Genomic DNA, 25,511 nt, shown 5'->3' with positions numbered 1-25,511 from the left:
ACTGGTGAGAAGTATGCAGTGGGATCCCCCAGGGGTCAGTAATTAGGATCATTGTTTTTCTTGTTATATATAAATGACCTGAACTTGGGTATAGGGAGTACAATTTCAAAGTTCATGGATGATACAAAATTTGGCAATGTAGTAACAGACTTCAGGAGGACGTAGACAGACTGGTGAAATGGCCAGGCACATGGCAGATGCAATTTAATGTGGATAAGTGTGAAGTGATGCATTCTGGGATGAGCAACATGGAGAGGCAGTATAATCTAAATGGTACAATTTTGAGGGGGTGCAAGAGCAGAGGGACCTGGGGGTGCCTATTCACAAATCTTTGAAGGTGGCAGGGCAAGTTGATAAGGTGGTTAAGAAAGTGTATGGGATACTTGGCTTTGTAAATAGGGGCATTGAATATAAAAACAAGGAAGTCATGCTAAACCTTTACTAATCAGTGGTTAGGCCTCAGCTGGACTATTGTGTACAATTCCGGGCACCACACTTTAGGAAGGGTGTCAAGGCCTCGGAGAGTGTACAGAGGAGGTTTATCAGGATGATACCAGGGATGAGGGACTTCAGTTATATGGAGATATTGGAGAAGCTGGGATTGTTCTCCTTAGAGCAGAGAAAGTTAAGGGAAGGTCTAACAGAGGTATTCAAAATTATGAGGAGTTTTAATAAAGCAAGTAGGGAGAAACTGTTTCCTCTGGCAAGTGGGTCAGTAACCAGAGATCATAGATTTAAAATAATTGGCAAAGGAACTAGAGGAGAAATCTTTTCATACAGAGAGTTGTTAAGATCTGGAAATGCATTACCTGAAAGAATGGTGTAATCAATTGCCATTTGAAAATTCCTATGGAATCTGGACATGTACTTGGAGAACTAATTTGTAGGGTTATGGGGAAAAAGCTGGAGTGTGGGACTAAATTAGACATCTCTTTCAAAGAGCTGGCCCAGGCATGATGGTCTAAATGATCGCCTTCTATACTGTAAGATTCTAAGGCAAGAGCTAGATTATTGGATTGGAAGGGTAAGGTGATTTGAGTTTATGTAACCTAACTAGAGTTGGTGTGGGAAATTAAAAAAAGCAGGAGTTATATTCCTCTCTTTCATATGATCCTTGTGTGCTTTTATAAGAATCTATTTACTCAAAGTTGAAATTAACTTTGAAATAAAAGAACCTTTTGTTTAAATATTCTGATAAAAATTATTTTACATGCTAATGAAGTTGCTTTAATGTCTTCATCTGCTCTTGGTGTAAACTAAAATTCATAAAGAAATTACATCGAATCTACAGCACAGAAACAATCAGCCGAACTGGTCTATACCAGTGTTTATACTCCACATGAGCCTCTTCTCATTCTAACTATATCTTCCTACCGTGCCAGTTTCCCTCTATTCTCTTCTGCCCTGTGTATACATCAAGCCTCCCTTACAAGTGTCAATGCTATCTGCCTCAAACATTCCACGAGCCAGCGAGTTCCACATTCTCATGCCTCTCTGCGTAAAGAAATTCCTCCTAAATTCTTCATTTGATCTGTTAGCGGCTATTTCATATTTATGCACCTTGTTCTGGTGGACACAACTGGACACAATTTCTCCATGTCCACCCTCTCAAATCTTTTCTGCACCTTCTCCAGTGCTCAATATCCTGTTTGTAGTAGGGAGACCAGAGCTGTGCACAGTATTTCAAGTGTGGTCTAACCAAGTTTCTATATAAATTTAACATTACCTTCTTGCTTCTGTATTGTATTCCTCTAGAAATGAACTCCAATATTTTATTTGCACTCTTTACAGCCTTATCACTGTGCATTGCTACTTTCAGTGATTTATGTATCTATATTCCCAGATCGCTTTACTGCATTTAGTTTTTTAATCTTCCAAAAAACAAATGGCCTTCTTATTGCTCCTACCAAAATGAACCACCTCACAATTCACTATAATGAATTTAATTTGCCATTTATCTACCCAATTTGAAAGTGTGTTTATGTCTTCCTCTATTTTGCTGCAGTCTTTTACATTACTAGCTACACCTCCCAATTTGGTATCACCTGCAAATTTTGATACCATACCTCCAATTTCGAAGTCCAAATGATTTGTGTATATGGTAGACAATAGTGGTCCCAGCGAAGATCCCTGTGGGACCACCACTTCTGAGCACCACTTTCTGCCGGTCTGAGAAACTTCCCTTAGCTTCTATCCTCTGTTTTCTGTTTTGAAGCCATCTTTCAATCCATTCTGGTACCTGGCCCATGACTCCACATACCTTGACATTTGTCATGAGTAAGTACTCTAGAAAAGGCTCATAAATCATAGTGCTTCAAAACCTAGCATGGAAAGAGTTTAATGGCTACAATCCTCCCATTATTTACTATGACCAACTGCAAACTGAAAAATAAAAAAATGCATCACTACGTTTTACATTCATTTTTTAAAAACTTAAGGAACTAAGGTAAGGCTCACAAATACAATTTTTTCCTAAATCTTTCTGAGAGTACTTCTTTATTAAATAAATGGGATATCACTGAATATTTTGTTTTGATTATAGTTTAGAGCAATAGATTATCTGAATGACAGTATGCAGCATATGCTTTTCTCAGTTATTACCTGGAATTCTTGGTCTGTTGTCAGACAATTTAAAACCAATATGCCAAACACCACGTTCCTAAGGTTCAGATAAATCTATCTTGTACAGATTACCAATACTGAAGCTTCACACATCATTTCTTCTACCTGGGAAATTCTTTCCCCAAACGGTGTTATTTGGAAACACTCTCCATTGCGTGCTAAAGTTCAAGTACAGGAAATTTATGGCGGCCCATTGAGGAATATATCAGTGCAATCTCCCTAAGTCATGTTGTCCCAACAAGCAGCAGAATGAAATGACCTCTCTCCAGCTGCTGCTATGTCATCTACAATACCTTTTTTAATAAAAAAAGCAAAATACTGCAGATGCTGGAAATCTGAAATAAAACGTTAACTCTGCTTCTCTCCACAGATGCTGCCTGACCTGGAGTATTTTCCAACAGGTTCTGTTTTTATTTTATATCTTTTTTTAATCTTCATTCTCACTTCCCCTTGGAAACTAAATAAAGATCTTATATCCTTGCTTCACCTTTGCAAGCTGTCTAAAGCTACTAAGCTCCCTTATCTCTTCTTTGCACATTACACAAAACTAATGATTCCCCCTTATTGATCAGTTTTTGAAGCATTAATTAAAACAAGCTGGACAGCCCCAGTCTCAGTTGTCTAGGTCCACTTGGTTGTAAAACATAATTTAGACTTTAGGGTACATTGTTTTCAATTAATTTTGCTCTTTTCTTAACTGTAATGACACAGAAAAATTATTTCAATTCTTCAAGAGACAACTGTGTTGTCATTAGTTGGTCTTTGCAGAAAGGAAGGTGCTGCAGTAGATTATCACACTGTGCATTTAGTCTCTGTCAATGCAGACTGATGGGATAAAAAAGCCATCGTCCTACCAGTCTTTTGAAAACTGGCTTTGGTAAGTCCCAACCCAAGTCCTATAGGGCATGTGCCATCACATTGAAGTAAATTAACAATTTCAGTCAGAAAAGCCATAAGGGTGCTATCTAGGGAAATAGAAATGTCACCAGTCCTAAAGCGGAGGCTTTTCTGATATTAGGACAAAGGCACTTGGTGAAACTTAGTTACTCTCCTTCATTTCATGGAAATCAAGTGAGAAAGATTTTAATCCCCTGCTCTCTCGCTTGAGGATCATGACCTCCCACATGAATGCCGTAACCAGATCGTTTTCTTGCTTTCTCTCACGAGATAAAAAGTTTATCCCAGCATTCAAAGCAATTGTGAAAACTCTATATTAAAATTCTAAGCAAGACCTTGCAAACCCTCTGTGACCCACTTGACAGATACAGCTTGCTACTTTTAACTATTTTTATATTTTGCTGAGTTGACACGTCAAGTTCACGAATGAGTATTTTAAACCTAGGATTCGTCTAATATTGATAGCTCTATACATTGTTATGCAGCTGTAATCTGAACTGGACCTGGAAGGGCCTGATACTAAGACTAGGTGTTCAAATGCTCCTTCCCCAGCACCAAAGTGATACATTTTCTGTTGGATGAAACAGCCTCGGGGCTTTTAGGGTCTGATAGCTGCCATTAGACCAGCCGTCCTGCTGATCAGTGGGGCCCACTGTATTGGTGAGGGCTGGAGTCCAACCATCTGATACTGCCCTCTCTCAGGGCAGCACATACCAGGCCTAAGCACAAGAATAGGTAAAAAAGTGTAAAAAAATGCACCCATGAGAGGCATGATTGTAAGAAAGATTAGGTAGATTGTATCCATTTTGGAATTCACTAATAAAATAGAATGTGCGTTGACATGGCACTTTGTTATTGATGGAGATTAGAGTCATATATGAAAGGGTGCACTTTTGTGGTGCTGACATCTCCATTCAGGGCATGATCTTTTCGGGGCAAAGAGAGCTGATGCTGGAGTAGGAGCTGTAGGTGGATTGAGGAAATGTCCCTTTATTTGAAAGTGACAGAGAAAGAGGTAAGGCTGTTGTGTCAAAAGGAGACTGTGTTCAACAGAAGACAGGACTTCAGTGATGAGGTGTGCTCTAATGCCTCTTACAGTAAATGCTACACAAGCCTCCTTTGCTCCATCCTGTGGTGCTGCTCCCTCTCCAAGAGTGCGTCCATTGGCAATGTCACTTCTGCTCCCGAGAAGACCTGACTGAGTGGGGGGCATGGTGTTGTGGGAATCTGAAAATTTGCCAGTGGTCTGATCCTGTGAGAAGCAAGTCCACATGCAGAAAAAAAGTTGCTATCAAAAATGTTTCCCTGCCACAGAAATCCCTATTTAAAATCTCCAGACTCGACTGTGTCAGGAATTCCTCGCTTCTAGCTGATTCTGGCAGCTTCTGCACCTCCTAATTCTCTGTCTAAGTTATCCAGGATGCATTAGGAGTGTAAAACCAGGAAACTCAGAACTGTTGCACTAATGGCCCTCATTTTGACATAAGGACTTGTTGGGTGGATCGCGGGAAGGTTTAAAAAGTGCAAGGGAACTCAAGGGAAGCATTTTAATGCTGATGGATCAGGTGGACACAGCTTCCTCCTGATTTTCCGACCTGAAAAAATTTCACATGCCATTTATGCAGTGAGGAAACTAACCCCTTCAGAGATTAAAACCTTCCTTTCCAAAAATAGAAAATATTTCCTTGATAAGAAGAACTTGCATTTATATAACTCCTTTCATGACCTCAGGACATCCCAAAGCACTTTACAGCCAATTAAGTACTTTTAAAGCGTAGTCACTGTTGTAATGTAGGAAACACGGCAGCCGATTTGCACACAGCAAGCTCCCACAAACAGCAACGTGAAAATGATCCGATAATCTGTTTTCAGTGATGTCGGTTGAGGGATGAATATTGGCCAGGACACCAGGGAGAACTCCTCTGCTCATCTTTGAAATAGTGCCAGGGGATCTTTTACGTTCACCTGAGGGCAGACTCCTGAGGTTTAACATCTCATCTGAAAGACAGCACCTCTGACAGTGCAGCATTCCCTCATTACTGCCCTGGAGGGTCAGCCTAAATTTTTGTGATCAAGTCTCTGGAGTGGGGCTTGAATCCACAACCTTCTAACTCAGAGGAGAGAGTGCTACAGCTGACACCATAGATATCATCCAAATTTTAAATGTATTTGTACAACAGTGATTCACCACAGCAGTATGATGTGTTCTATATAAAATAACAGATGTCAATGACTAAGTTGCAAAACAGTTTAGTGTTTGAACAATTCCATGGACCCAAGTTTATGAGCCTGAACCCATAGAAAATATTATGATAAAGGATTAATGACTTGTTAAATAAATTAGCACATATTTTAATGCTGAAATAGTTTTCTACCACCAGAGAGAGCTCTACTATTTACAATGCTTATTAAGAGCCTTTACTGACAGGAAACAGGTAAAATACTCTGATATTTTTGTGCCTCCTCAGAGGCTAGAGAAGCTGGGATTGTTCTCCTTAAAGCAGGGAAGGTAAAGGGGAGGTTTAATAGACTTATTCAAAATTATGAGGGGTTTTGATAGAGTAAATAAGGAGAAACTGTTTCCACAGGTGAGAGAGTCAGTAACCAAAAGACACAGATTTAAGATAATTGACTAAAGAGCCAGAGAGGAGATGAGGAAACTTTTTTTTTTTAAAATGCAGCTAGTTGTTATACACTGCCTGAAAGGGTGGTGGAAGCAGATTCAATAATAATTTTCAAAAAGGAATTGGATATATACTTGAAAAATATACTTGTGGATGTTTAGTTTTTGAGTATATTCAAGGCTGTGATCGATAGATTTTTGGAATCTAAGGGAATCAGGGGATATGGGGATCAGGTGGGAAAGTGGAGTTGAGGTCGAAGATCAGCCATGATCTTACTGAATGGCGGAGCAGGCTCGAGGGGCTGTACGCCCTGCTCTTACTTATGTTTTTATGAAAAGGAAAAAAATTGCAGGACTACAGGGGAAGAGCGGGACGAATTGGATAGCTCTTTCAAAAAGCAGTCATAGGCACGGTTAACCGAATGGCCTCCTTCTGTGCTGTAAGAATCTATGATCATATGATAAACATTTTATATTCCACCCAAAGTTTTATTTCTAGGACTTGAGTATCTTTTAATCATGCTCTAATTATTCAATATTGACTGTGCTACTATACCCACAATACATCCTTGCATTTGTATACATTTTAAGGGGCCAATGAAACGAACAATGTATTGCATTATCACAACTAACCCATAGTCACCTATTTATGTGTAAATTTTTTCACCATGTTAGACTGACACATTTAGCATGTCAAGTATTATACTGTAGGAAAAGAGGAATGTGCACTACATACCTTAACGAGCAGCAGAAGAATTTCCATGGAGTTCTCCTGATCTCCCGTTGTAACAATGAAGGAAGATCGACAGAAACCCTGACAAACAGTGTAAATGGCCATTTTTAATGAAGTTACGTCAGCAGGTTGGGAGAACCTCCATGGAAATTCCAGGCATGGTTATGCTACCCAGTGTCTCAAAGGATTAAAAGGTGATTTTACACTGAAGGAGTGCTTCACATGCATGGCACTTTTGCAGTCAATAGCACTCTATAATAAAGGACCTGATGTTCTAGATCCACATTTTCTTGGGTGTAACAAACTGCCACTGAGTCTCACCTCACAATTAAAAACACACAATGCTTGTTTTCCTCCCTTTTAGCAAAGGACATTTGCAGTGGGGAGAATTTCCACAGGGCTCTCCCAATGTCCTGCCACATCTTTGGTGGAACCCCTGGAGAAACAGCACAAATGGCAATTTTTTTCCTGTTTGGACCATTTCACTGGCGGTTCTAACATGTAATGGATTCTGGGATCTTCTTGTGCAGTTGCATTAAACACTGACTTTACCAAATGCCTTTCAGTGATCTCCAAGCTAAATTTTCAGTGTTGTGTTTCTTTTGTTCATATGAGAATCTGAATGATTGAGAGAGTAATGAATGGGTTAATTGACCTATTCTCTTGAAGCTGACCAAAACCAGTGAGGCAGATTTAGAAAAAGCTACTTCCTATTGAATCAGGAAAAAGCCTTTCACCACAATCACCCATGTGCTATGGAAGTTATATAAGAATAAGAAATAGGAGCAGGAGTAGGCCATATAGCCCCTCGAGCCTGCTCTGCCATTCAATAAGATCATGGCTGATCTTCGACCTCAACTCCACTTTCCCACCCAATCCCCGTAGCCCTTGATTCCCTTAGAATCCAAAAATCTATCAATCTCAGTCTTGACTATACTCAACAACTGAGCATTCACAGTCCTCTGGGGTAGAGAATTCCAAAGATTCACAACTGAGAGAAGAAATTTCTCCTCATCTCAGTCCTAAATGGCCAGCCCCTTATCCGGAGACTATGCCCCCTAGTTCTAGACTCTCCAGCCAGCGGAAACAGCCTCTCACCATCTACCCTGTCAAGCCCTCTATGAATTTTATTAATTTCAATGAGATCACCTCTCATTCTTCTAAACTCCAGAGTATAGGCCCATTCTACGCAATCTCTCCTCATGATTCCTGGGATGAGAGGGTTATCCTAAGACCATAAGAGATAGGAGCAAGAGTAGCCATTCAGCCACTCAAGCCTGCTCTACCATTCAATGAGATCATGGCTGATCTGATTAAACAGCCTAATTAGAATCAACCTAGTGAACCTTCATTGCATCCCGTCTAAGGTAAGATGTCCTTCACCCTGGCACCAGGTAGATAACATATCATGTTGGGATTCTTGATCCTGCTTACAAAGGATGCTATCTATCCCCCTAATTATTGAATCCCCAACAACTATCGCATCACTTTTCCTTCTCCTCCCTTGGACAGCCTCCTGCTACAAGGTGCCATGGTCAGCATTCTGGCTGTCCTTCCGACTTTATCCTTATTCTCATTAGTAACAAGTACATTGTACTTGTTGGAAAGAATCATTTTCTGTGGATCCTCGTTCTCTCCCTCACCTGGGTTCCCCTTACTCTGTTCACTATCAGTCACACCAAACCCATTCTGATCCTGTACCTCTCTCTCTCTGAGGTGAGACCGAGGTCTGGAGCAAATTGTCCCGATAGTCCTCCCCCTCCCTTATGTGTCAGAGTGTCGCCAACTCAATGACTCTTGAGCCGGAGAGAGTCGAGACGGAGACATCAACTACATTTCGAACAAATATGTTCTCTGATTCTGCCTGGTCAGATTGTAAAACTGATAATGGATTAACCATGCTAAGTGCGATTTCTGAATAATTGTAGAATGAAGATTATGAGGCTAGACAAGAGCCTATGGTTTTTTTTGAATACCATAGAACTCAATTCGTAATGGGGATAAAACCCAAAGCTAAAATTTATGATTGGGGAATTGAGCGAATTTAATAAGGAAATGCTATTGTGGGATATGATAGGACACAGCCGTGAAGGAAAATGGGCAATAAGCCACACATCGAAGGCAATCTGGGCCAATGTTGACTATGTCAGATGATGCCAAGTCGATCATGTGATTATGGGTAAGCTGGAATGCATATGGCCATATTGTAAAGTGAACTGTTCGGTTGTATGCCTATCTGTGCTGAACTAAGACACCTGAAGTGAGATTTGTATATAGAATCATAGAAGTTTACAACATGGAAACAGGCCCTTCGGCCCAACATGTCCATGTCGCCCAGTTTATACCACTAAGCTATATATGAGGAAACTTGATGCTAATTAAATAATCAATTCTTTGAACAAATTGGTGTGGTAAACCATACTTGAGCCTAAAGCATGAATCCCCGCTCCCTCTCTCTGGCTAGTGAACCACAGTCTGGTTCGCCAGATATAGCGGTCAGTAGGGAGGTACTGGAGATCGAGGTACTGACCCTATTAGTGACAGTTCTGCTGATCATTTCAGCAGCATATCGGGAGAACCCCCATGGAAATTCCAGGATCTGGTCTCCAGCTTCCTGATCAGGAAGACTGGAAACAAAAAATTAAATAGGTGAGAGCAGTGCCTGGAGATCACTGGCCTTTGTTTTAGTACCGTGTAAAATAGTCAGAAGAGTTAACTCTGAATGAGGTTACACTCAATTACACACCAAAATATTCAGAGATTAAAACCCATGGTAGTCTGAAGTGCTGCAGTACGTTTCTTGTCAAAATTGAATCTTTTAATCATGGTGAAATTTGCAACTGATAATGGATTTACATTGCACTAAAATGCATTGTAAGATGTGAGACTGCAGGGGAAGTTCCGCTACGTTTAAATGAGGTTTAGGACAAACCAAATGGCAGAAGTTGAAACCATTAATAAGTGATTCTACTTAAAAATAGCAATTAGGAAGTGTGGAGTGTGTAAAGTAGTCCTTGCAGAGGTGATCACCATAGCTAATAACCATAGACCATATTAACAGAGGATATTTGTCTAAGTGATGATTTGAAAATGTAAATTGGATGTTGGATAACCCAAACCTCGTTTTGCAGAATACAGCTTGGTCATTCACTGAAAAAAGATGCTTACAGTCTGAAAAATAATTTTCAGTTCATTTCAGTGTATGGCAAAATCATTTTGACCCTTCCAGTTTGGAGTCACTTGCTTCAGCCTATGTCTATCAGGACAATATCAGTTCTTTGTAGAACAAGGAATTTAGCTGGAACATGAATTGGAATCTTTAGCAATGAACGATTTAAGAGAAGATGTAACCCAGTTTGCAAATATTCTTTTCTAATACAGATCATGCTCATAGGACTGAATGATAAGCTGACAGCCAGTACAGAGACTATTTTCCCTTTCAAAGAGAACTCAACCAACATAACACATAATAAAAGATCAAGGACTAAAAGTCTGATTTCAAAACAATTTTTAAAAAAATCTGTATTGGAGAAATCTGACATGACTATGTTTTGAAGAGGATATTCTCTATGAAATGATTTGTGGGATATCAAATGCTTACATTAATTTGCTTTAGAGCCTATTTATTGTGAATGACAAGTTTCTATCACAGGAGAAAGAACAACAAACCAATGAATTACTTTTGAAATGAAGTCACTATTCTTATATAGGCAAACATGGCAGCCAATTTGCATATGGTGAGGTTCTATAAATAACTAATGAAATGAGTGATCCATTGATGCGTTTCTGGTGGCGGTCTGTTTCAAATAGAGTCAGAGGATTTTTTTACATCCACCTAAACAAGCAGGCAGAGCCTCGGGTTAACATTTCATCGAAAAACAGCAATGTTGACAATGCAACTTTCCCTCAGTACTGCACCGAAGTATCAGCCTAGATTATATGCTTAAGTTCTGAAATAGGGCTTGAACTCACAACCTCAGAAGTGAGACTGCTACTGTGATGAAATTTATTTATTTTTTCAACTTGTAACTTGTATTTTATATAGTGCCAGAATCAGTAAGAGGTAAAAACAGGATCACACGGGAGTTCAACTCCAGATGTGCTGAATACCATGATCTTCATAAGTGCAAATTGGTAAGGCTGGGGACAATAGAAAGTTCAAGTTGTCGATCGATTGGAGCATTCAATGACAAGCATCCCAAGCAATTGCCAAAGATTAGCTATGCATTCAATATCGATGAGTGGCTATTTAATCCAATGTATTTATGAGTGATATACTTGTTTGCCTTTGTGTCAGGATGTCTACTGAGGTATTAATAAGCCACCTGGTCACAGATCAAAGGATAGGCCCCAGCCTAGGTAGTGACTTTAATTGACAGCTGTTCTCAGATTTTTTTGAGAAGAGGGCAGGGTCACTGATTGGCTGGGGGCTTCTGTGATGGACAGCTTGTGGTTAGAGACTTCCTCTTACAGAATTATATTGGCAGACTGCCGTCACTTTCAGCCTTCTTTTGGCAATCAGTGTTTGAATCTCCCAGCTACCAGCTGTAAGGCAGCCTAGCCAGGGAGGTTGGCTAGAGTTTACAGGAAGTGAATATTTATTTAAAATTTATGTTTAGAGAAAAAGTGAGGAGCGTATTTATTATTTTTAAACATTTGAGGAGAAATATAGGGGCTAATTTTAATCCCCAAGAACAGGTGGACTGAGGGCAGGTGGGTAGCAAAAATGGTTGAATTCTTCAGCAGGATTATATCCCAGCTCCAACACACCCACCTCCATGTTTAACCCAGGCACATTAGGATGCGCATGTGCAACAGAAACCCAGAAGTCTCAGCCCCACTGAAAGCCAGCAGGCCATTTCTTAAAGGGGCAATGTACCTCATTGCAATAGTTGAGGCACTTAAATTTTTATGTATTGGAAATGTAAAACAAATTTAACCTTACCTGTTCGAGTTTCCCATCGCTTCTGATTCAGGTCAGGTGAAAGCAGGTGTGCTTCATCCAGGCCCAACAGGCTCACCTGGCACGACAGGACCCCCCCCAATGATTAGCCATCCCTCCCCCCAAGATGGTGGGACCCCACCCCAATCTTCTCAAAGGCCCTCCCGATTTCTTCCTGAGCCCACAATCTCTCTCCCTCCTCTCCAATTTACAGCTCCTTTCCCTCCTGGAAAGCAGCCAACCTGTCAACCTGGCTGTCTGGCTCATGGGAAACCTGGAAGCACAAACACTTACCTTTAATTGAGTTGTGAGCGCAGAATGTGACGCACTCACTTGACTTCCGGGTTCCCCTTGCAAATATCTACACATGCGCTTCCCAGCTCCGAGCTAAAATCATTCCGAAAGATTTCATGGTGTTATACTGTATGCTGATTTATCCCGTGTCTATAAAACCATTTTTTCATCCAAAGCCTGCGTCTTGATTTGGTAAGGGTGTCTATCCAGTCTACCATTTGAAGAGAGGAGTATCACCTGGCAGCACATAATACATCCAAGTAGCTGGTGTACAGAGTAAAGGTTCTCCATTATGATCTCTGGGTCTCATATTTGCTTATCTAGACATTGGCCAAAGAAAAGAGGCACTCTACCTCATGATTCTGGAGTGGGAGTGGCCAGTGAGGCTAAACCTGAGAAAATATCCCATGTAAAAACCCAAGCTACCAACCGAGCCAAAATAACACTTTAACAAAGTAAAATTCAGAAACTTAAAGCCGATTTTTCTCCTCCCCCCTGCACCTGAACTTAAGTCAGGTGGAGCGCACCCGAAGTACACTCTCCCTAAGCTGACCCGAACTTGCTTGTATTTTCAGGTCATCACCCTGTTGCAAATGAGCCTCTTGGCGGATTCTTATGCCTGGAAGTGAGAGAGGGAAACCAACCATAGCTGCAGGCCATGAGACCTGCAGCAGTGATCATGGTTACTGGCTTCAGCACCTTCTAGTTTCTGTTTTCAGAAGGCCTCCACCTCCACTGCATATCCTGTCAGACTTAAAATAAAACAGACTTACCTTTTTTATGGCCTCCAGGACTTTGCTGCCTTCCTATCTCAGATCCTCCATCTGAAGGTGGCTGGGTATAATGACTAAGCCCCATTAATTGAGAGAACCATTCTGCTTAGGCCTCTGCCAAGCAGGGACTGAGGGAAATGAGGCAAGAGGCCTGGCAATGTCATTCCCACTTCATTTGTATGGCCTTTGTATTATTGCACCTCTTCTAAGCACAAGCACTTGGCCAGTCACCTGGGGAAACCCTAGAGTACAAAGGAAGAAGAAAAGGGGCAGAGACCAACATAACTCTTCTGCACCCCTTTTTCCTCTGCTTTGTGACAAGGCAATTAATGTTTCTCTGCACAAAGCAGAGGAAAATGTGGCCCTTTTTACAAGGCACAGGGGCTAAATTTCCACAGGTGCCTCCCGATCAGCTGCTGTAACTGCAGCAGAAGATCTGCAGAAAGTTACAGCAGGAGAATCCTCATGAAAATTCAACCCCATAGTTTAGTACTTCTACATGGACCTATTTATCATTTGAGGATTTCTCAGTGAGATGATTCACTTTACTTGAAGCCTACAAACCAGTCTGAAATTACTGAGATATTCTGGCAAGACAGTAGAGTGAGTGAGTCAGTCAGTCAGTCTACTCTTTGTTGTGAATGCCAGATGAATTTTTTTTCTTCTTTCTTATTGATTCAGTCACTCTCACTTTGCTTTTCCTCCTTCCTCATTGGTTTTCTTCTTTTGTTATTCACCAATTATGTTGCACAAAACTTAGCCACCACCCCCACCTCCTCTTCCCTCATCACATTGCAGCAAAACTAATTTGCCTGAGAAACAGTTGCTGTGACACTACATCCCCCCTACAGGCTCAGAGTGAGAGGAAAGCTTTTAACATAGAGGCAAAGAAATCTCAACCCAGATAGAAGCCACTTGATTTATTGTGTCTATGCCAATGCCAATGCCAAGTAGTATTGCTTCAAATATTGTGAATTCTGAGGTGAGTGGATTATCATATGCCTCTAGGAATAAAATAGCAGAGAGATTACCTACACAAATCCCACTTACAGTGAGCTGATGTAGAAATGCCTGGGCTTACACTACCTCAGACTCCATTTAAGGCATCCACATCCTGCTTTGTACTTCTCCCAAAGGTCCACTTGTTCTTCAACTCCACTCCTCCTTCCTCACACAGCTGCCATATTTGATCTACCTCCAATACCTCCCTGACTTGCCCAACTTGAGTGCTGCAGCTGGTTCCACTCACTCCTTACTTCATCCTCAGGCTGTGGGCCATACTTCCCCCTCCACAGTTCCTGGGATGTGTAGCTGGCTTTAAATAAAGCTGTGACCCTGCCACCCACACAGCTCCACCTTCTCTTCAACCATTAGCAAAGCCATGGGAGAAGTTATGATAACATAACAATTGTAGGTTTTATTCAAGAGCTCTGCAAAGGAAGAACCAAGTCAAAACTTTATTGCATAATTGTCTTTTGGACTCTTAATGACTTCTCATCAAACATTGTTAGGTTGATTGCATTAGTTCTGGAACAGGTACTTTCCAGTTTTCAGTCACACATACAACACAGCATCACATAAAGGGTACACTTGAGGAGTCATTAATTCTGTTGGGGGAATAATCAGATAATTATACTTAGGAAGCCCTTCAGGGAGCCTTAAATTGGTTACCTGGATGGACAATCAGACTGAGGCTATAATTAACTAGAACATCTTGTAACTGAAGGAAATAACTAACCTGTTTTTTCTTCGGTTCATTAAATTATAATAAAGGATGGTTGCGAGTGTGACACCTATGAACATTTATGGGAATGGTCTGCTTAATGTGCAGCAAAAGTAATTACTTTTCAAGCAGCACTTGTTTCTTTTGTATCCAATGTGTCCTTGACTTAAAATAAGTAAGAAATAAAACTGATGTTACATCTAGTCATCAAAACATTGTCTATATAGTCTATACTGTTAATGAGCTTTGTATCACTTTAATCCTGATATCCCAAAAGGCTTCTTTTATAATTACAAGTAGATGAATCTAATGAGAAGTAAACATTAGAAGACAATTCCCTCAGTCATTTTTGTATATGGATTTGAAGGCACAATTTCCACTCCTTATGGAAAGTTCTACAAAGCACAGTTGATTCTAGAAATAGTAAAGTAAGGGACATAACATTTTATGATTTTTTACCCCCTAAACGAGGCATAGTAACATTTGATCATAAGCCAAGTTAAGAAAAAAATTGTAGAGTAAATGCTTGAGTAAGCAAAGACAGAACGCCATTCTACGTGCTGATCCAAGTGGAATAAACACCTCAGGAAACTTCAAAGAATCGAATACATTTTGATCCCTGACACAATATAAGATTTATTTACTGTAGCTATGAAACACTAAGATCAGAGATTTACCGTCTGACAGCAGCTTTGATGTAGCTGTGGATTGAGAACACTTTATGGAATAGATATCTACCAGGAAACGTTGTCAGATTTGCAGATACGGACAATTATGCAAAACAAAGTAAATGCCTCCGTCGGGTGGGAACAGGGCGTTAATGCTCCGAAAATCACGATGCTGTACTTAGCGTCCCATTTCCAGTCTCAATCCACTCACCGCCATTTTGATGTGGGCCTTCACAAGGGTGGCTCAGGCGACTGCCTGAAGCAGGTGGGGGCCTCATTAAAGTATTTACATGGGGTCTATAGGATCACAATGCCATTTTCAGTGGGAAAAGTAGAAGTAACCCACAGTACTACTGGGCAGTAGAGACTGAAAGCAGCATTTGGAAGAACTATTTAATAGGACACTCCTCTGCAAGCACTGAGATCAGTGGAATCTGTATGCAGTTCACCTGGCTGGATTTTTTTCAGAAGTTTCTGCCTAGAAATTACTGTTTTTCTGCTTTATTTTGCTTCAAAATCTTCAAGAAGCTCAGGGAGGGACTGGACAGTACTCAACGTGAGAGTCATCCTAGCCAAGTTACTCAGATTGCAGGAATATGAGGAAGAGGAGCAGCTGCAGGAGGTCAGGGAACCTCACAGAGCTGCAGTTGGGGTTGTGAGGAGACCACAAAGGAGGATTGCACACTGGCGTCCTTACCCTGCCCATAGAGTCTATAGTTTTCCTGGAGCAGTATGTGATGAAACTGCACTTCTCCAGAGAGGCTGTCACAGACCTGTGCAGCCTCTTACAACAAGACCTGCAGCCCACTCTCCCAGCTGGCCATGCATTGCCTGTGGCAGTGTAAGTAGCCACGAGTCCTTTCCAGGCTGCAGCAAGTGACATCAGTCATGCCGACCAGTCTGCAGTCCATGCCTGCTTCAAGCACCCTCTTTGCCAAAGCCAACCAATTTCTAACATTCCCCACGGACACCAGCAAGCAGCCGGAAAGGACTGTAGCCATAGCAGGCTTCACCCAAGTGAGTACACACATGTAGCTATCAGATCACCACCCAATAAGCCAGCAAACTTCATGAACAGAAAAAGTTTTAATTCTGTTAATTTTCAGCGAGTGAGTGATCACCACCAGCACATCATGCAGCACTGTGCCTATTTTCCTGGCAACTGTCACGATGCCTACCTACTACACCAGTCCTCCATCCCCCCACTCTTTGATCCGCTCAAGTCAGAGGCTGGCTGAATGGGGTCAAGGGCTATCCTCTTCACACCTAGCTCATGACACCTCTGCAAAACCCATACTTGCTGGCTGAAAGGAGATACAACTCGAGTCATGGAGCCACTGGTGCCATCATCAAACAGACTATTAGAAACTACACTTTTGCTGCCTGCACAGGTCTAGGAGTATTCAGCTATACTGGCTACTGGGATTGTCCTCCTTGTGTGTAAGTTAAACCATGAGGTGCAGCAGCAACCTTGAAAAGTCAGAAGGGTCTGGAAAGTTGAAACATTGAATTCTACACTTTTTTAAAAGTGTTTTTTTGTTGTATTTCTGACTATAAATACCTGCACTTGCTTTGGATTTCTACGCTGTTACAATAAAGCTCAACGCAAGTTTGAGGAACAACATCTTATCTTTCTATTAGGCACTTTACAGCCCTCTAGTCTTAATATTGAATTTAATAACTTCAGACCTAAACTTTAGCTCCTACTTTCCCTTCAACAGGAAGTGCTGATTATGTGGGATAAGTGTACGTTCATTTTTACTTGCTTATTACCCATCTCCTCAGTTTTTCACATATTCTCTGTGACTCATAAATGTCTTTAATTTTATGCCTCCTATTGTCTCATGCTAATATTACATCTGCCATTTGACTATCCATTTAACCACATTATAGGTCATTCTATTTCTTTTCTTATGAGAGTGTGCATGTGCTCCCCCCTTCCCTTTGATCATCTGTAATATCCTCCAGTTTTGATGAAGAGCCCATACTTGAAACATTAACTCTCCATAGATGATGCCTCAAGTGTTCCCAGCATTTTCTGTTTTTATTTCAAGATTCCAGCATATGCAGTTTTTTTGCTTTTTGTTTAAACATATTTACAAACTTGTAATAGGACAAGTAAGTAGTAACAGTAACAAAACACATTTTTACAGTAGTTGTGAGTTCCTCATTTAAGAGAAAAAAATAGTTTGCAACCCTTGGGCTATCACTATGCTATATAAAACTATGCAAAATTCCTTTTTATGTAGTGGTGCTTTAACCCTTTCCTCACCAACTGTGGAAGTTGTCTATCTTATTGAGTTCTTTTCAGTGGTTCATGTCAACCAATCTCTCTTTGAAGGCTCCAGATCAAACTCACTGATTTTGATGTGAAGCAGAGAAAAGCAGAGTTGTTACGTTCCATACCATAGTTAATCACCTCTATCTATATTTATATCCCTGTAACTTTACTTTTATTTTTAACCAGATAGTTATGTAGTTCTTAAGGAAGTTAATCGTTTTTTGCTAGGAGTTGGTTTTGCATATTCACTAATCAGTAGCAAAAATCATTAAGATCATTTAAAACAGACGATGTTAAATTTTAAGAAATCACTAACAAAACCCCAAACCATGGAAACAGCTGTGGTAAATGCCCAGGATCTGAGGAAGGCCAGTGTTCTGAAGAATGCAAATGCAGACAATCATAAAATAATCACAAAAATAATTTCTTCTCACCTCAAATCTTGCTGATCCTTGTTGAATTTTGTACTCACGTTACCTATTTCTGCACTGAGTCCAAAAACAGCCTGGTTATGACTACATTACTGATGCCTCTAAGACCTGGACTGTATTCTACTTCAACCTTCTTTTCTCATATATAAAAACAAGTTCAGTTCTTTTATTCTCTCTTCCTAACTTAGAGCACTAATCCCCATAATTGTCCTTGTTGCTCTTTCCTGAACCCTTTCAACATATCAATATCCCTTTGAAGTTAGGGTGTACAGAATCGCACAGAGTATTCCAAATCTGGCCTCACCAATCATCCATCAGAACATGTTTCAATACATGCCAAATTCCCTTGAAGTGTTTGATTAACTCTATTGATAACAATCTCCGCTTGACTGCCAGCTTTCAGTGAACGATCAATAATTACTGCCCAAACCATTTTCCACCTTTGCTAATGGGGAATATTACCAATCCTATAAACATTGTTGAGTTTGGGAGTAGGCTGTTTAGAACAGCAAGGAATAAGCTGCTCGATAAATTCTGCTTGAGTTTGTCACATTCACCAGCTTCAGAATGCGTGCTGTAGTTAGAGCAACCTTCTCTGTGTATGTATATTTCCAGTTCCACTCTGCCTTTTAGGGCCCACTGTGGGCAATGTCTTATTTTATGCTAAAGTACCAGTTTTGTAATTGGATATTTGAAATAAACCATGAAGACTAAAGAAAATAGGAAATGAAATTTTATAAAACATCCATGATGTGATTTAATACACCAAGACATTAATTATAAGTTTCTTGGGATGCTCAGGATCCTAATATTTTCTCTGTTGCAGAGTTTATTAGTTATCCCACTGATAATATTAAGTTGGACATTAAAGTTGTGTTTTTTGTCTCAGTTGGGGTCTATGGTATTGGAAACAAATTTATTTAATGAACGTGAGACATACACCTCAGAAAAATCATTAAAAAAAAACTTTTCATCAGTGCCTGGAGTCTTCTGAAGATACAAATACCTGAAAATCCATGGGGGAAATTCCTAAATATGAACAGGCGGTAGGGAGCCTCATCCTCTCGAAACATGTGGCAGAAAAGCGTGAGCAGTATGCCTGTGATTTTCCAATGCGCACATCTGGCAAACAAGGTTCCTCGACACCAGCTCATACTTAGAAAATTACCCTTCTAGATCCAGACAAAACGTAATTTGAATTATTGTCATGTAACAGGGACAGCGAAATGTCATCCTTTGGTGGTGTCTTTTATTACATTGAATGAAAATAAAGGAAAATTGGAAATGTTAATCCATAATCACATGACTGAGCATATTAATGCATTCAATATTTACTCAGTTACACTTGACTCTACTCTGAGAGGTGTGTTACAGTGGAGCTATTTAGCATAGAATCATAGAAGGTTACGACACAGAAGGAGGCCATTCGGCCCATCATGTCCGTGCCGGCTGAAGGTTGGACAAGTTGGGCCTGTATACAATGGAGTTTAGAAGAGATGTGATCTTATTGAAACATATAAGATCCTGAGGGGACTTGAAGGGGTAAATGCTGAGAGGATGTTTCCCTTGTGGGAGAAACTAGAACTAGGGGACACAGTTTAAAAATAAGGGGTCTCCCATTTAAGACGTAGATGAGGGGAATTTTTTTCTCTCAGATGATTGTGACAGTGTGGAACTCCCTTCCCCAGAGAGTGGTGGAGGCAGAGTCATTGAAAATTTTTAAGGCTGAGTTAGATAGATTGCTGAATAACAAGGGAGTCAAAGGTTATAGTAGGTAGACGGGAAGGAAGGGTTGAGGTAACAATCAGATCAGCCATGATCTTATCAAATGGCAGAGCAGGCTCGAGGGGCCGAATGGCCTACTCCTGCTCTTTTTACATATGAACAAACAAACATATGCACTAAGAGCTATCCAGCTTAATCCCACTTTCCAGCACTTGGTCCGTAGCCCTGTGGGTTACGGCACTTCAAGTGCATATCCAAGTACTTTTTAAATGAGTTGAGGGTTTCTGCCTCTATCGTGCTTTCAGGCAATGAGTTCCAGACCCCCACCACCCTCTGGGTGAAAAAAGTTATCATCAGCTCCTGTCTAATCCTTCTACCAATTAATTTAAATCTATGCCCCCTGGGCACTGACCCCTCTGCTAGGGGAAATAGGTCCTCCCTATCCATTCTATCTAGTCCCATCATAATTTTATATACCTCAATTAAATCTCCCCTCAACCTCCTTTGTTCCAAAGAAAACAATCCGAGCCTATCCAATCTTTTCTCATAGCTAAAATTCTCCAGCTCTGGCAACATCCTTGTAAATCTTCTCTGTACTCTCCCTAGTGCAATCACATCTTTCTTGTAATGAGGTGACCAGAACTGTACGCAGTACACAAGCTGTGGCCTAACTAGTGTTTTATACAGTTCTCGCATAACCTCTCTGCTCTTATATTCTATGCCTCGACTAATAAAGGAAAGTATCCCGTATGCCCTTATCTACCTATCCTGCTACCTTAGGGATCTGTGGACATGCACTCCAAGGTCCCTCACTTCCTCTACACCTCTCAGTATCCTCCCATTTATTGTGTACTCCCTTGCCTTGTTCGCCCTCCCCAAATGCATTACCTCACACTTCTCTGGATTGAATTCCATTTGCTACTTTTCTGCCCACCTGACCAATCCATTGATATCTTCCTGCAGTCGACAGCTTTCCTCCTCACTATCAACCACACGGCCAATTTTTGTATCATCTGCAAACTTCTTGACCAAGCCCCCCACATTCAAGTCCAAATCATTAATATATACCACAAAAAGCAAGGGACCTAGTACTGAGCCTTGCGGAACCCCACTGGAAACAGCCTTCCAGTTGCAAAAACACCTGTTAACCATTAACCTTTGCCACTGAGCCAATTTTGGATCCAACTTGCCACTTTCTCTTGGATCCCATGGGCTTTTAGTTTTTTGACCAGTCTGCCATGTGGGACCTTGTCAAAAGCCTTGCTAAAATCCACGTACACTACATCAAACACATTACCCCCATCGACCCTCCTTGTTACCTGCTCAAAAAATTCAATCAAGTTATTCAGACACGACCTTCCCTTTACAAATCCATGCTGTCTGTCCTTGATTAACCCCTGCCTTTCTAAATGACGATTTATGCTGTCGCTCAGAATTGATTCCAATAATTTGCCCACCACCGAGGTTAGACTGATTGGCCTATAATTACTCGGTCTATATCTTTCTCTCCTTTTAAACAATGGTACAACGTTAGCAGTCCTCCAATCCTCCAGCACCATGCCTGTAACCAGGGAGGATTGGAAAATGATGGTCAGAGCCTCCGCTATTTCCTCCCTTGCTTCTCTTAACAGCCTGGGATACATTTCATCCGGGTATGGTGATTTATCTACTTTCAAAGATGCTAAACACCTTAATACTTTCTCCTTCACTATGTTTATCCCATCTAATATTTCACACTCCTCCTCCTTAACTACAATCTCTGCATCGTCCTCCTCTTTTGTGAAGACAGACGCAAAGTATTCATTTAGACATTTTCTGCCTCCACACATAAGTTACCTTTTTGGTTTCTAATAGGCTCTACTCTTTCCTTAGTTATCCTCTTGCTCTTTATGTATTTATAAAACATTTTTGGGTTTTCCTTAATTTTACTTGCCAGTATTTTTTCATGCCCTCTCTTTGCTTACCTAATTTCCTTTTTAATTTCACCCCTGCACTTTCTATACTCCTCTAGGCTTTCTGCAGTATTGGCGTCTGACATAAGCTTTCCTTTTTTGCCTTATCTTGCCCTGTATGCTTCTTGTCATCCAGGGAGCTCTAGATTTGGCAGTCCCACCCTTTTTCTTTGTGGCAACATGTTTACTCTAAACCCCTTGAATCTCCTATTTGAATGCCTCCCACTGCTCTGACACTGATTAACCTTCAAGTAGCTGTTTCCAGTCCACTTTATGTGCTTTTTTTTGGTGATGAGACTCATAAACATATGTTATTTCCAAGGTTAATGTATATCAAAGTGTGACTATAATTACATAGAGTACTTCACTATTAGTTTCTGCTGTTTGATTTTTTGTTTGTCTGGAACTAATTTGCCTTCTGCTGTTACCAGGATCTGTTTATAACAGATCATGATTCTCTCTCTGGACTGTAGAATGGATTTTTTTAATGCAAACTATCAGTTAGCACAGAAACAAAACTAAGGCAAGAAGAAGAGTTTATTAAACACCAAAGGGATAATTCTGCAATCTGTGCTCCCAGTGGGAATCTGCGCTCATAGAGGGAACTTATTTTGGCACTACTTGGTAATCTGAGTCACAGCAACCACAAACCAGGCTGGCATAGGAAATGGAAAAAAAATGCATTGGGGTTATTGTTCTGGAGTTGATGGTCAGGTATGTTTTTGGGGCAGGGTAGGACATTTCTAATCTTATTGCACAGCCCAGATGTTCAGTAATTAGTGAATTTTTACTGAGATTGAGTGGGGAGCTGTATTTATACTGCCCACGTGCATCACTTTGTTGTTGGTATAAGTAAACCCCCGAGCATATATACTCAAATGTGATTGTTAGCTTTCTTCAATCACTAAAATGTGAATAACATTGCCGCAGACCACCAGAGATACGAGGGCTCAAAATCCACGGGGGTTATGCATCCAATGTAAGCACCAGAAAGCGCCCACTGAGAACCTCAACCCCCAGACCCAGGCAACCTTTATAGGGCCATGGGAACATTCCCTTCTTTGCATTCCAATGTTGGATGCCCACGTAACTAGGGGTGCATCTGGGGCAATTGTTCACTGCAGAGGCTGGATAATACAGCGCCGGTTGCTGGATCTGAAAGGGTGCCTGATCTCTCCCAGAAAGACTTTTTTGCTCCCTCGGTTCCTCTGTAAAAAAAAATTTTAAATAATATTCACCCCTCAAATCATCCGACTACTTAGAGAACCTATTTGGAGATAGAAGTGGTAGAACTTAGAGATGAACACAAAGGCAAAGCATGAATATTATCAAAAATTAGTAGAACAGAACATAAAGGAGGAGCACTGGACAAGGATGGATATGAAGGAAAGTAGTTGTAAAATGATATATGCAAAATGCAGTACTGACACAGCGAAATGTTAGCCATGGCATATCAATAAGGCTTTGGATATGAAAAGTCTATGGGCCCCGATATTAGCAGGGAGGCGGGATGGCAGTGGGGGGGCCGATTGGGTGCATGGCAAACCTGCATGAACCAAACTTACTGTTTCTGATGCGATCGCACGTTGATTGTGGTTAACATCCTCTCCGGGTTTCGCGCCCGGCAGCTAGCCTGATTGACAGGCTGGCTGCCGTAGGAGCTGCAACGCAAGATCAGGGGGGAGAGGGGAAGATTGGGTGGACATCGGGGAAGATTGAGGGGACATCGGGGGTACATTGGGAGGGTGAAGATGGAGATATCGGAGTGGGAAACATTGGACATCGGAGCAGGTTTCAAAGGTAGGTGCATTTAGAGTTTTCACTTCCTTGCGGATTTTTTATTTAATTTATTTAGTTAGTTGCTTTTTCCTTGATCCGGCCTTTCATGTCTGGTTTCACCAGGCGTGACTCAGAAGCGGTGGGCAAGCCACCCAGGTTAGTTAAAAATCTTTCTAATCACTTACCCTGTCACAGGTAAAGTGCCTTAAGTACCTCAATGAGGTACATTTGGCTGTTTAGCTGTCATCCTGTCGGCTTTAATTGCCGGTGGGACTTTTGTTTTCGGGCCGCCCGCGGACACACAGGTGGGTCCCTGGGAAACTCGTAAGTCGGCGGTTTGGAGCCGACTTCCGAATCTGAACGGGATTTCCCCAATTTTTAGAGCCCCCCCCCTGCCCCCAACCTTCCTGCATCTGCCTCCTAAAATCACCCCCATGGTCTCCCACACCAAAAACTTGCTTTCAGTTCTCTGTAATGGAGGTTAGCAACATATGTAATGCCTACTCAGTAAATCTGCTTTTTAAAACTTGCCTTTCATCAATTTTCCTCATACACTACCTACTTCACAGGTAGATTTACGAACTTTTCACCATTTGACTGAGTTAGTGGCTCAATAGTTGCTTCAGAAACTTTAAACGGTCATCCTTCTAGATACTGCCAACAAGATTGCATTCTCAAGCATCACACATTTCAAAATCACTCATTCACCCAATTTCATTAATGGATCATTAATTGGGTGAAAACTGATGTGGCACCCACTTATCATTAAAGGAGGAAACTCTTGCCCCAGGTTAGCTGAATACATGTTATTTCATCCAATATTAAACTTTAGTTGAAGAAATTTAAATTTGCTTAAAAAAAATTACACAATGGGTTTCAGGCACACTATTGAATCTGTAGCATAAAGATCACCACCAAATTGATAAAAAGCAATTTTTGTCATTGTTTCTATTGTTATTTTATGAATGCGGAGATGAATTCACACCATTAATAACATGAATTTAGAGCCTAGTTCATCTTACAACACCAACAAATTTAAAATCACCACACAAGATAGGAGCCTGGATTTTCTTATGAATACAGTCCCCTCCAATTTTCCAGTTGTATTCAAGCAGATGAGGGCAAGAATTAGGGCAGGAATCCATTACCTTAGATCCCTACCTATTTTAACACCCAACCAATTTTTTGCTGTCGTGCCTGTTGGTGATGTGATACATCCCATTTTCTGTTATTAGTGCCTCATTTATGCTCAATGACAACCATACCCATATGAAATTCTGGCAGCTGCGAGAGGAAAATCTAGGCCTATATCTAGTCAGACCTGTCTAAATACATGGCATGAGACATGGAACAGCACTGTGTAACATCAAGTACAGCACAAACATCATGTTCATAGAACAAGGTTTGTTTATATACCAGCACATGTCTAACCCTTCCCCTTGGACTTAGTAGGGTTATGATAGTAAGTTAAATTGGCTGTTGTTGCTGGACATATTGGCCAGGAATTTCCTCGGAGCTGCTCCGGCTCCCCGCCATAACTTCGCTGGAAGAGCAGTAGAAACCCTGTTTATGTGCGTAAACAGCTCCAAGGAAATTCTTAGCCATTGGTTGCTTTCAATTCCTCTGTGGAATACCACAGCACATGTATGGGTTCATCGACTGACACTGCTGTGCATATGTAACTGTGCAGTGTAGCGGAAGTCAGCATGCTGATGTATTGGGTGAGTATGACTGGCTATTACAAGCATTTAATGTAACTTACGTCAATGTCCCGAACCACCTTAAATATATCAACAGTATTAAAGTGACAATATATGGGACTGGGTGATAATATGAGTGGGTTAAACACAGACTTTCACCTTTTGGACTTAGGTTTAAAATCAGCACAGACTGATGGGATCAAAGTCTCCTCTGTCTGCCATCTGTAAGGGTTTTGCATGAAATGAATTTTAGCAGCCTTAATCCACTTCCCAGTAAGTATGGGCTCAGAGCATAAAATTGTCTCTAATTCAGTACTAATCGGCATTAAACTAGCAATTCAGAAAGGGGGACAAGATGGGTGGGGTAG

Source organism: Heptranchias perlo, chromosome 10 (genome assembly GCF_035084215.1).
Source record: "Heptranchias perlo isolate sHepPer1 chromosome 10, sHepPer1.hap1, whole genome shotgun sequence".
Classification (NCBI taxonomy): Eukaryota; Metazoa; Chordata; class Chondrichthyes; order Hexanchiformes; family Hexanchidae; genus Heptranchias; species Heptranchias perlo.
This window is presented reverse-complemented; position numbering follows the sequence as displayed.